The 13,754-nt window shown below is 41.0% G+C and overlaps 1 long non-coding RNA gene across 1 annotated transcript; it reads left to right on the plus strand.

Moving 5' to 3' along the window:
• The first annotated feature begins 10,795 nt into the window (after nucleotides 1–10,795).
• On the plus strand, nucleotides 10,796–11,576 carry LOC129762437 (uncharacterized). The gene is made up of 2 exons (XR_008740623.1): nucleotides 10,796–10,934; nucleotides 10,996–11,576. It is a non-coding gene; the product is annotated as an uncharacterized LOC129762437 (long non-coding RNA).
• Nucleotides 11,577–13,754: the final 2,178 nt, after the last annotated feature.

Genomic DNA, 13,754 nt, shown 5'->3' on the forward strand with positions numbered 1-13,754 from the left:
TGCAGCAAGGATTTTACGTCATTACCCAGAGAAGAGAGAAATAAAAACGCTGCTCCTCGAACTTCTCGTAGAAAATTCGCGTCTAATCGAGGATTGATAGGTTTTTCGGACATTGTGGACTTCATACTAAACACGTTAAAAATTCAAGACCCCCTCAGAAGCTTTATTTCTGCCTTGCTTCCATCTTTAAAGTCTTATCTTAAGCAATTGACTGCTTCATGGCCCCTCCTTGCATCAATCATATCATTCGATGGATAATTCCCCTAGCGTAGTAGAAGATATGATCTATGTGCTACAATGGAACTGCCGTAGTCTAGTGCCAAAACTAGATTCGTTCAAATTTTTACTTCAAAATTATGATTGTGATATATTTGCCCTCTCTGAAACATGGCTTTCTTCTGACACTGAACTCAACTTCCACGATTTTAACATTATTCGCCTGGATAGAAATGATTCTTATGGAGGAGTACTTTTGGGGATCAAAAAGTGCTACTCTTTCTATAAAATTCCTCTCCCAGCTCTATCAGACGTCGAAATTGTCGCGTGTCAAATAACTGCAAAGAGTAAAGAACTTTGCATAGCTTCAGTATACGTTCCTCCAAATACTAACATTAGCCGTAGTCATCTTTGGAATCTAGTCTCGATTCTCTCATCCCCAGTTCTAATTCTGGGTGATATGAACTCTCATGGTACTGGGTGGGGTGATCCTTATGATGACGCCAGAGCGGCTATTTTTTACGATTTATGTGACGATTTCAACTTGACTATCTTGAACACTGGTGAAGCGACACGAATTCCAAAACCTACGGCTCGAGAAAGTCGTCTCGACCTTTCTTTTTGCTCAAGCTCGTTATCATTGGATTGCCAGTGGAAGGTCATCAATGATCCCCATGGTAGCGATCACTTGCCAATCAGTATATCAATCAAGTGTAGCCCGCAATCCACTGAACCATCTCGAGTTCCATTTGATCTAACAAGGAACATCGACTGGCAAAAATTTGCAACGGCGGTAACAATCGGTGTCGAATCAATAGATATACTTCCACCATTGGATAAATATCGATTCTTTGTCGATTTGATGTATAAAAGCTCACTGGAAGCACAAAAAAGAAAAGTTCCAAGTGCTCCGTTTAAAAGAAAACCAGCCACTCCTGGCTGGGACGATGAATGCACAAAATTGTATTTGAAAAAATCTGATGCTTTCAAAGCTTTTCGTAGACATGGAACATCCACACACTTCGAGGAATATTCAAAGCTTGAAATACAGCTGAAACAATAAATTAAAGCAAAAAAACGCGGTTACTGGCGCAATTAGGGTAGCTCGCAACATGCGTAACCGCTCATCTACCAACGAGAGTGAAGAATACTCCAACCGATGGATATTCGATTTCGCGAAAAAGGTCTGTCCAGACTCAGTTCCAGCCCAACATACTCTTCGAGAAACGTCTCCGAGCAGTGGACCTCTGGACGGACCATTCTCAATGCTGGAATTTTCTATGGCTCTTCTTTCATCGAACAACTCTTCACCCGGAAGCGATATGATTAAATTCGTTCTTCTAAAAAATCTTCCCGATATCGCGAAAAGACGCTTGCTAGACTTATTCAATACCCTACTAGAAAACAACATTGTGCCACCCGAATGGAGACAGGTCAAAGTAATAGCAATTCAAAAGCCTGGCAAACCAGCGTCTGACCATAACTCATACCGTCCGATTGCTATGCTCTCGTGCATTAGAAAATTGTTGGAGAAAATGATCCTTCGAAGACTCGATCAATGGATCGAGACAAATAATTTGCTATCAAGTACACAATTTGGGTTTCACAAGAGCAAAGGAACAAACGATTGTCTAGCGTTGCTTTCTACAGATATTCAACTGGCCTTTGCGCACAAGGAGCAATTGGCTTCAGTATTCTTGGATATTAAGGGAGCTTTTGATTCGGTTACCATAGAAATTCTGTCAGACAATCTGGACAGATGTGGACTTCCTGGAATTTTGAATAACTTTTTGTACAATTTGTTGTCAGAAAAGCGAATGAACTTCACCCTTGGACAACTGACAACTTCCAGAAATAGTTATATGGGTCTACCCCAAGGCTCATGTCTGAGCCCCCTTCTTTATAATTTTTATGTGAAAGATATTGACAGTTGTTTGGCAGAACAATGCACGCTTAGACAGCTTGCAGATGATGGTGTGGTTTCCGTCAGAGGTCTCCATGCCGAAAATTTGCAAAGACCATTGCAAAATTCCTTAGATAACTTGTCTTCTTGGGCAAGGAACTTAGGGATCGAATTCTCGCCGCAGAAAACCGAACTGGTAGTGTTTACTCGAAAGCGGTTCCCAGCCCAATTGCAACTTAAGCTTTTGGGCAGAAGCATTACCCAATCATTGACTTTCAAGTACCTTGGTGTCTGGTTTGATTCAAAATGCACTTGGAATACCCACATTACGTATTTGAAGCAAAAATGTCAAAAGAGGGTCAACTTCCTCCGCTCGATTTGCGGCACGTGGTGGGGAGCTAATCCGGGAGATCTCATAACACTTTATAAAACAACTATTCTATCCATTCTGGAGTATGGCTCTTTTTGCTTTCTCTCAGCAGCTAAAAGTCACCTTCTAAAACTGGAACGAATTCAATATCATTGTCTGCGTATAGCTCTTGGCTGTATGCACTCAACGCATAACATGAGTCTCGAGGTTCTGGCAGGAGTAACTCCTCTACAGAACCGATTCTGGGAACTTTCTCTCAGAATACTGGTGAAATGCGGAGTCACGAACACACTTTTGATTGAAAACTTTGAAAAAATTCTTCATCTAAATATACAATCTCGGTTTATGAGAATTTACCACCACTATATTTCGTCAGATATTTGTCTTCCATCGTTTACTCCAGACCGTGCTCACTTCACCATCAGCAGTTCCTCAATTGAATACGATCTGTCGATGAAACAAGCAATACTTGGAATCTCAGATCAGCTTCGATCAACTTACATTCCCCGTATTTTTAACCGAAAGTACTCAAAAGTCAATTGCATGAAAAGATACTTCACTGATGGGTCTCGCCTCAATGGATCCACTGGCTTCGGTGTTTTCAATGAAAATTCGAGCGCCTTCCGTAAACTGCAGGAACCTTGTTCCGTTTATGTTGCTGAGCTGGCAGCAATCGACTTCGCATTGGGGATGATCTCCAACAAGCCTGCAGACCATTACTTCATTTTCTCGGATAGTCTCAGTTCGCTTGAGGCTCTCCAGTCGATGAGAACTAGTAGGCACCCATCTTATTTCCTCACAAAAGTGAGGCTGCAGATGAGTGCACTGATCGAAAGATCTTATAAGATAACCTTTGTATGGGTCCCCTCTCATTGCTCAATTCCTGGCAATGAGAAGGCGGACACTCTAGCAAAGGTGGGTGCCCAGGAAGGCGAATTGTTTGATAGACAGATTTCATACGATGAATTTTTCCAATTACTGCGTCAGAGTTCCCTCTTGAGTTGGCAAACCGATTGGGACACTGGAAGTCTTGGGCGGTGGTTATATTCAATTATTCCAAAGGTTTCTTCGAGAGCGTGGTTCAAAGGTTTGGACGTAAGTCGTGACTTCATTCGTGTAATGAGTAGACTTATGTCCAACCACTACTCGCTAGATGTGCACCTCCACAGAATAAATCTTGTTCAAAACAATGTCTGTCGGTGTGGAAACGGTTACGATGACATCGATCACGCAGTTTGGCAATGTACGGATAATTACGCAGCCAGAGAGTACCTTTTGAATGCCCTTGAGGTCCAAGGAAGATAACCCTATGTTCCTGTTAGAGACGTGTTGGGAACCTCGAGTAAACGGCGAGTAATCGGTCGAAACCTACTAAACATAGATTTAAGATGAAATTTTTGTATAAACAAAACTTGAGTTAGCGGCTCCGCAAAGCTTATGCGATTGAGCCTAACAAATAAACGAATTGGAAAAAAAAGTGTCTCCTTTTTCACCGCTTGTTTACATCGACGAATATATTTTTTTCCACTATGTTTCGTAGGAGAGTGTATGCATACTGACAGATTTCTACTACGAGGTGTTTAATGAAGGATGAAAGGTGGGAATGTTTATGTTTATATATGATTTATCCCACGATTTAATTGAATGCATAAAAGTTGTCAACAAAACTGGAGTTAAGCATATTTTTAAATTTGAACAAATATTGATAAGAGATTACCAGCAATTCATGATGTTTATTGCGTGATTTGGTTACTGTATAAGTTGTTTGAAACGAAGGTTTAGTATAATGTAATTTTATTTTGAGGATTATATTCACAAACATACGAGTATGATTAATATAAATTGCATGTATATGATGCGCCTAGTCAGCCCATACATGCAAACGTGGAGGCGATATACATACATCCTAGAAAAAATAAATCGTATAATTATCGTTTATATTACATCATATACCCCATATACATGTCTATGGCCTCCAATTTCATATGCATATGCCATCATATTGGTGTGTTGCAAAAGTTTTGGAAAGGATGGATCAATACTTATACACTGCTTTCGGGACCACATGTATATATTAAACAGTGGTCGGTAAATGGCTGAATACAGTGAACATATAACTCATTATGATGATCCATTTATGATGGTAGCCTATGATTCAGCAACTCCTATCTCTACCTCCCCGTGGTACCGACTGGGATACGAGCAACCTTCGGAAAGATCGAGTAACCAACCTCGGTGGGACCTTAGGTCGTATGCAGACAGAGAAGGGGTCACTCGGGCCCCAAAGCTTAAGGTGTGTATACGATCCGTGCCGATAGTTGAATGGTGGAAGGGGCGATACAAATATGAAGCCGCGAACGGACCCTGTGGGGTACCGGGGAAAACCTCACAGTAATGTTGCCCTTGCTGTGGTATGGCAGGGTAGTCCACAGTCGACCATATATTTTCCCTAGCGACTCGTGGGAACCACATGAAAAGCAAAACCAACCCAATGCGAAGATCGAAGCGTATTCGTCACCCTAAGAAGTGTCCTTGTTGTGTGAACTCAGTGGCATCGTCGTCCTCATCGTCATCATCGTCCTCATCATCATCGTCCTCGTCCTCGTCCTCGTCCTCGTCCTCATCGCTATCCCCTTCTCCGGTTATAGATATAAATCCGGATGAAGAATCGAAGAGCGAGCAGCAATGGTCTGACCACCCATTAGCACCGTCATCGCCATCCGAAAGGACACAAGACCCACTGTACGAAGAATCGAAGAGCGAGCAGCAATGGTCTGACCACCCATTAGCATCGCCATCGTCATCCGAAATGACACAAGACCCACTACACGTGGAATCGAATAGTGAGCAGCAATGGTCTGACCACCCATTAGCAACGCTACCCTTATCAGTATCATGGGAACCACTAGCATCTTCATCCAGAGTGATGCTAGAGCAACTACCCCAGTCCCCTTCTGTAGACATAGAGTCGTTTGATACACAGCAGACGATCCAATTATACTCTCCGAAAGAACTCAGAGTTGTCCTAGAGCCGATAGATGCTAGTCAATATGATATACAAACCATAAGACTATCTAGAACTGAAACAAGAATGTTCATCTTGCACCACTACGACATGGGTGATTCAGTGTCGGACACCCTCTTGGCATTGAATTCCACATATGGACAAACTGTTACTCGTAGAACGGTTACGATGTGGTACAAAAGGTTCGATACCGACAGGAACTGCGCGGATCGTCCACGCAAAGGCCGTCCGAAGGCAATCGATAACACAGCAACACTGCTTGCTGATGTGAAACAAAACAGCCAGCAATCTACGAGGTCTATGGCCCAGAAATACAACTGTTCGGCAGCGACTGTTATGCGAACGTTGCATAAACTAAACTATGTGCCCAAAAGAATGGGATACCACTCACACAAGCTAGACCCAGTCAACCTTGCAAAGCGGGTGAAACTAGCCCAACGACTACTCAGACAAAGTGAACGAGACCAGGGTATGCTCGATAATTTGGTCACTTGTGATGAATCTAAGATACCCATGTTTGCGCCTTACAGAGGCATACATTGGATCGAAAAAGGCGCCATGCCGAAGACAATCGCCAAAGACAGGATGAATCGCAAGTGGAACATGCTCTGTGTGTTTTGGGATCGACGAGGCATTATACACTGGGAATTGCTAGACAAGGGTGTATCTGTTAACCGTAAACGATATCAGAAGCAGCTGGAAAAGGTGGCTGGTATACTGGGAGTGAGTAAACATAGGCCGGTACCCCTACTACACGATAACGCTCCGTGCCATAGGGCACATGAAACGATAGATAAGGCGAGGAGCCTGGGATTTAACATATTGAACCATCCTCCTTACTCACCAGACATCAGTCCATCGGACTACCATTTATTCAGGTCATTGAGTAATAAGCTTAGGAATAAACTCTTCAAGACTAAGGATGAGATGAGCGCATTCCTAAAAGAGTTCTTCGATAGCAAGCCTCCTACGTTCTATGCCAGAGGCATAGATACCCTACCTGCGAGGTGGAAGCGGGTCATAAAATACGGTGGTAAATACTGCTTCTAGGTCAGTGTTATGTCATGTATGTTATGTGTTGTGTATCGTCCAATAAAAAAGAGAGAAGCCCCCCTAAATGTGTGGGGCTTCTCTCTTTTTTTATTAAATTCCCCTGCGCCTTAATCTATGCAACACGCATTACATCTGGTTCTACGGCTAAGTCCCAGAAACGAGGTCATAAGTCGAAAAAATTCTAAGTCCGAACAATATTCTAAGTCCAAGAAATATGTTCCCGGATCACCCCCCATCGGAATCCGACCCACACCCGGCACTGGTACTGATTACGGTGTCCCAAGTTGCCCCGATCGAACGAGGTATCTCTGCTAGCGGTATAAGCTGTGCACCATGTCCTGGAATGCAAAGTAGCATGTTTTGGAAAAGTCCCCCCCCCCAGCACAACACAACACAACAGTTTGTTCAATTTCTCACTGCGCGACCCAGCACGCAGTACGTGTAACAATGCCCCATCAGCATCGGCGCGGCACAGTAGCTTGTGCAGTATTGCCCTTGCGATGCGCTATGTGATGGGCGGGTGCGTCGTGTCCCGTAAGAGAGAAGTCCCACCGTGGTAGCTTAGTGCTGCCCGCGCTGGCGGCTTCTCTCTTTTTTCATTAAATCGCATTGCGCCTGGTAGTATGCAATCGTGCGTGTGTGTGAAATCATCCCATGGCCTGGAATAACAACTGTCAAGTGTTGTCCCCAAGCACAACACAGCACACAACAGTCTGCGCGAGCCAACGCCCGCAGTACGCAGCATCGGCGATAAGTAGGATAATGCTATAACACCAAGTGCGTGTGTGAAGCCATTCCCCTCGCTGGATATTACTTTACTTTTTTTTATTTCATCCTGCGCCTGGTAGTATGCAACCGCGTGTGTGTGTGAAACCATTCCATGTCCTGGAATGACAAGTCTCAAGTGCACAACACCCGCACACCAGCACCCGCAGTACGCAATGTGTAAAACACTGCCCCGCCGACAATAACACTAAGTCCCAGAAAGCGTCCAAGTCCCCCCAGCATACAGCACACAACAGCGCTGCGCGAGCCAACCCCCGCAGTACGCAATGTATAAACACTGCCCCGCCGACAATAACACTAAGTCCCAGAAAGCGTCCAAGTCCCCCCAGCATACAGCACACAACAGCGCTGCGCGAGCCAACCCCCGCAGTACGCAATGTGTAAAACACTGCCCCGCCGACAATAACACTAAGTCCCAGAAAGCGTCCAAGTCCCCCCAGCATACAGCACACAACAGCGCTGCGCGAGCCAACCCCCGCAGTACGCAATGTGTAAAACACTGCCCCGCCGACAATAACACTAAGTCCCAGAAAGCGTCCAAGTCCCCCCAGCATACAGCACACAACAGCGCTGCGCGAGCCAACCCCCGCAGTACGCAATGTGTAAAACACTGCCCCGCCGACAATAACACTAAGTCCCAGAAAGCGTCCAAGTCCCCCCAGCATACAGCACACAACAGCGCTGCGCGAGCCAACCCCCGCAGTACGCAATGTGTAAAGCCGGGTTCAGACGGTGCGAGCAAGCATACGAGTCGGTCTAGTCAGTTACTGCAGTGCAGCTACTCACACCGTGTGAACCAGCCTGAGGGCATCCGTATACTAGCACATAGGATTTGACAGCGTCAAACATGTCCGGGTCGCAAATGCAATTTGCGACCACTGTCACTCGCGAGAACTGCCAAACTCTCAAGCTGGTGTAAAACAAGGCACTTAACATACTACCAGGTGGGTCAAAACGTGAAGTGGTTTTCTGCAGCCATTTAAAAAATACACAAAAGTAAATTAAGACGATTGAGCACAATTTGTGGAATATACTGATACTTTATGAAATACTCATTGCTATATTCATTATATTCATTACGTTTTACGCTGCAAGCGTTTCATTTATTGTCTTTGCGTTGAAGGCACCATAATGATTTGCGCCATTTGGAAAACGAAATTTTTTCCGCACGCAAAACGCAAATTTTCGAATAAAGCATGAGCAGCAGCTAAATACAACTGAAATTATTGAAATAATGCAGAATTCATTCAAACCCTTTTATTTCACTTAAATTCTTTCAATTTCTTAAGTTGGTTTACATTATAATATAATACTACATTTCAAGTGATCAACCTAGGGTTCTACGTTTTATATTATCATTCAGACCCTTGTGATCATCATGATCATTACATTTCACATAAATTTTTTTTTCAAAAAACAATTCTTTTTTTAGTTAGCGAATGGGCGCACCTTGTTCCATAGATTTGCCTTGAGTTCGCCGAGTAATTTGATAGGTTTGGCAATGACAGCTAAATTTGTAGCACATCTTGACTCGCGGATCATATCCCCTTGCCAGGGGCTTGGTGTGAACACATCATGCCAGTTATTGTCATGTGTGATCCGGCGTGCGAGCTACTTCAAAGTTTTTTGAATTTACTCGCACTCGCATGCTTCAAAACGTCAAAAACAGAATTTAGCGTTCGAATCAGGGATGCCAAATGTAAAGAAATGTCTCTATTTTTAAGATATTTGAAAATATGCGAAGATATTTATAGACTTGAAAATTATTGGAAAAACAAATAAAACCCTCATAGTTTCTTAACGAAATAATTGTTATTCTGTTTTGCACGCTGGCGGGGCACGCTTTCTTTTTGAGATAGTTTTCTGGAGAATGTCTAATATAGAATCATTATCAGGCACAATTTTCATTCAAAATTCACTCACAACTTGCGAAAAAAAGTAAGGTTCTAAGAAACAGAATACATATTCGATTTAAAAAAGTACATTTTCATTCATTATTTTAATTTTTGACGCGTGTGAATAAAATTTTAAAAAGTCTTCTAGACTATCATTTAAAGCATCACATACTTCCGGAATTATCTTAGCTATGGATGCTTTCGAGATTCTAAAAAATATCGACAACAATCTGAACAATATTCCAGAAGAAAGGCATATCAATGTCATTTATATTATCACTCTTGCAGGTACAGCATCCTTCATGAGTGTATCTTGGCGTTGTATTTGTGGAGCAATTAAATTCAACAGTTTTTCCACTTGTTCAGGTGTTATTCTCAACACTGCTCTGTAATCTCTATAAAATTGTGTAATGATACATTCAACTGAAAACCTAAGATGAAAACTACCAATAAAGAAGTCGATTTCGGACCAATCATTTGACAAATTCGGACCTGATTGCTGTTTCTGACTATTTGATGGACATTTGAAAAATCGCCTGGCATCCCAGGTAAACCCGTGCCGTAGTATCTAGTTTCTCGCCAGCAGCTCACACTATGTGAACGGACAAGGCGAGTCAACCAATTGTCAAGCGAGTCCACCGGGTCAGTAGCTGCTCATTGTCAAGTCAGCTACTAGCAACGTATAAATGGGCCTTAAAACACTGCCCCGCCGACAATAAAGCCGGGTTCAGACGGTGCGAGTAAGCATACGAGTCGGTCTAGTCAGTTACTGCAGTACAGCTACTCACACCGTGTGAACACATCATGCCAGTTAGTGTCATGTGTGATTCGGCGTGCGAGCTACTTCAAATTTTTTTGAATTTACTCGCACTCGCATCCCTCAAAACGTCAAAAACAGAATTTAGCGCTCGAATCAGGGATGCCAAATCTTTACATTGTCTTTACATGTCTCTATTTTTAAGATATTTGAAAATATGCGAAGATTATTATAGACTTGAAAATTATTGAAAAAACAAATAAAACCCTCATAGTTTCTAAGCGGAATCGTTGTTATTAAACGGTTTTATTTAGCTTGCCCTGTAATCTGTTTGTATGTTTGTAACATGTCCCACATTAGTAGAAATTTGACCCCCTTCTTGTTGACCGATTGATCTGAAATTTGGAACACACCTTTATCTCTGTAGTCATTACAAAACTGCGTATTTCATTATCTTGTAAATCCAAGATAGAGGCCGCTACAAAATGGCGGATCCCTTTCTTCCTCAAAACCTCATCAATGTGGGTTTTCCAAAACCCCATCAATATGGGTATCAAATGAAAGGGCTTGACTAGCAGAATACAGTTATTTAAGAAAAATGCAAATCCAAGATGGCTGCCACTACTAAATGGCGGACTACATAGTTTCCCAAAACTTCATTAATATGGGTGTTGGGGGGAAGCAAACTACGCCACTGATGACTTGATCTGAACCTGCGCATCCGGACGGTGCCACTCCATGACGCACCCAGACAATCATTGACAGCTAGCTGTCATCACTGTCATTCTGAAAACTTCTCTCGTACCACACATTCTTTGCTAATCACAAAAAAGGAGTAGAGATAGAACCCAAAATAAAGTTGAATTCCCAAATTGTTAAATAATTGAATCATCCTGTCGTGCTTTGAATTTAAAACGAGGAGATCAAATGTAGGTAAAACCTAATAATGTAAAGTTCTTGTTTAATTATTGTTTCTCTTAATAAATACAGCTTTGAGCTCGCTATACATTGATAAAAACGCGTGCTGAATAGAACCTCCGAAACCCCCGTAACAATGGGTATCAAATGAAAGGGATTGACTAGCAGAACACGGTTATTTATGAAAAATGCAAATCCATCAAAATTCTACCAAATGGCGGACTACATATTATGTCAAAACACCATTAATATGGGTATCAAATGAAAGGGCTTGAATAGTAGATCACAGTAGATCATGAAAAATTAAAATCCAAGATGGCCGCAATCACAAAATAGCAATATACTTTATTAAACGGTTTTATTTAGCTTGAACTGTTCGTATGTATGTATGTATGTCTGTAGGATTGTCCCACAGTAATAGAAATTTGACCAATAGGAACTGACCGGATAGGAACTGCTGTCATTTTAAAACTGCTTATCTTGAAAAATCCAATTTGGCCTCCGCTCAAAATCGCTGATTCCATATCATCTCAAAAAAAAAGGTTGATTGAGATATGTGTATCAAACCAACGAACTTGACTTGGAGAACACACTATGTATTTTCTGCAATCTACTCAATATCGGTATCAAATGAAATTTTTTGACTGATAGAATACAGTACAATGCCTTTATTGTAGAGAAATATTCTAATGAAACAGATAATGTACTAAAAACTAGAAAATAAAATGAGTAAACAAAAACTTTTTAAATTATAAAATCCATTCATTTTCATTATCCACAATTAGTGATTTCATCATATGTCCCACTATTTTATTTTAGTCTTATCAATGCCCTAGACTAATGAAGGAGAGGTGTGATAACTACTAACTGCAACTTGCCTAATTATTTTCTCTAGCTTTTAGTACATTATTATGTTTAATCACAAATAAACCGTTTAACTTAAAAAGTTTTTTTACTCATTTTATTTTGTTTTGCACGCTGGTGGGGCACGTTTTCTTTTTGAGATAGTTTTCTTGGGATTCTAAATATAAAATCATTATCGGGCACAATTTTCATTCGAAATTCACTCACAACTTCCAAAAAAAGTATTGTTCTAAAAAACAGAATACATATTCCATTTAAAAAAGTAGATTTTCATTCATTATTTTAGTTTTTGAGGCGTATTCATTCCTCCTGCAAATCTACTATCATTTTCATTTCACAAATTGGTACACGAAGCTGCTGTCAAGGCGAAATAATTCAAAATTTGAAAAATCTTTTAGACTGCCATTTGTAGCACTACATACTTTCGGAATTATTTTAGCTATGGATGCTTTCGAGATTCTAAAAAAATATCGACAATAATCTGAACGATATTCCAGAAGAAAGGTACAACATTTCTAGTTTCACTTATGTAGGTATAGCATCCCTCATGAGTGTATCTTGCGTTGTATTTGTGGAGCAATTAAATCCAACAGTTTTTTCACTTTTTCAGGTGTTATTCTCAACACTGCTCTGTACTCTCGGGGATCATCATCGTAGAGTTACTTCAATATTGTATTTGTTGCTCCTTTTTTTTGCATCCAATTCCTGGACCGAATCCTTTTTTCTTTCTGCTTTTTCCGGATAGTACCTTCAGTTCAAAGAAATTCAGCACAAAGTATTTTTAAACACGGCCAGTGTGTGTTTAGCGATAAAATTGTGTAATGATAAATTCAACTGAAAATCTAAGACGAAAACTGCCAATAAAGAAGTCGATTTCGGATCAATCATCTGACAAATTCGGATCTGATTGCTGTTTCTGACGATTTGATGGACATTTGAAAAACCGCCTGGCATCTCTGGAAAACCTGTGCCGTAGTATCTAGTTTCTTGCCAGCAGCTCACATTGTGTGAACGGACAAGGCGAGTCAACCATTTGTCAAGCGAGTTCACCGGGTCAGTAGCTGCTCATTGTGAAGCCAGCTACTAGCAACGTATAAATGGGCCTTAAAGCCGGGTTCAGACGGTGCGAGTAAGCATACGAGTCGGTCTAGTCAGTTACTGCAGTGCAGCTACTCACACCGTGTGAACACATCATGCCAGTTATTGTCATGTGTGATCCGGCGTGCGAGCTACTTCAAAGTTTTTTGAATTTACTCGCACTTGCATGCTTCACAACGTCAAAAACAGAATTTAGCGTTCGAATCAGTGATGCCAAATGTAATGAAATGTCTCTATTTTTAAGATATTTGAAAATATGTGAAGATATTTATAGACTTCAAAATTATTGGAAAAACAAATAAAACCCTCATAGTTTCTAAACGAAATAATTGTTATTTCGTTTTGCACGCTGGCGGGGCACGCTTTCTTTTTGAGATAGTTTTCTTGAGAATCTCTAATATAGAATCATTATCAGATCACAACTTACAAAAAAAAGTATTGTTCTAAGAAACAGAATACATATTCGATTTAAAAAAGTACATTTTCATTCATTATTAAAATTTTTGAAGCGTATTTATTGCACCTGCAAATCGACTGTCATTTTCATTTCACAAAATAAATAAAATTAAAAAAAAAATCTTTTAGACTACCATTTATAACATCACATCCTTTCGGAATTATCTGAGCTATGGATGTTTTCGAGATTCTAAAAAATATCGACAACCATCCCAACGATATTCCAAAACAAAGGCACATCAATGTCATTTCTAATTTAACTCTTGCAGGTACAGCATCCCTCATGACTGTATCTTGGCGTTGTATTCGTGGAGCAATTAAATCCAACAGTTTTTTCACTTGTTCAGGTGTTATTATCAACACTGCTCTGTAATCACGGGGATCCTCATCGTAGAGTTCCTTCAATATTGTAT

This window comes from Toxorhynchites rutilus, chromosome 1, assembly GCF_029784135.1.
Source record: "Toxorhynchites rutilus septentrionalis strain SRP chromosome 1, ASM2978413v1, whole genome shotgun sequence".
Classification (NCBI taxonomy): Eukaryota; Metazoa; Arthropoda; class Insecta; order Diptera; family Culicidae; genus Toxorhynchites; species Toxorhynchites rutilus.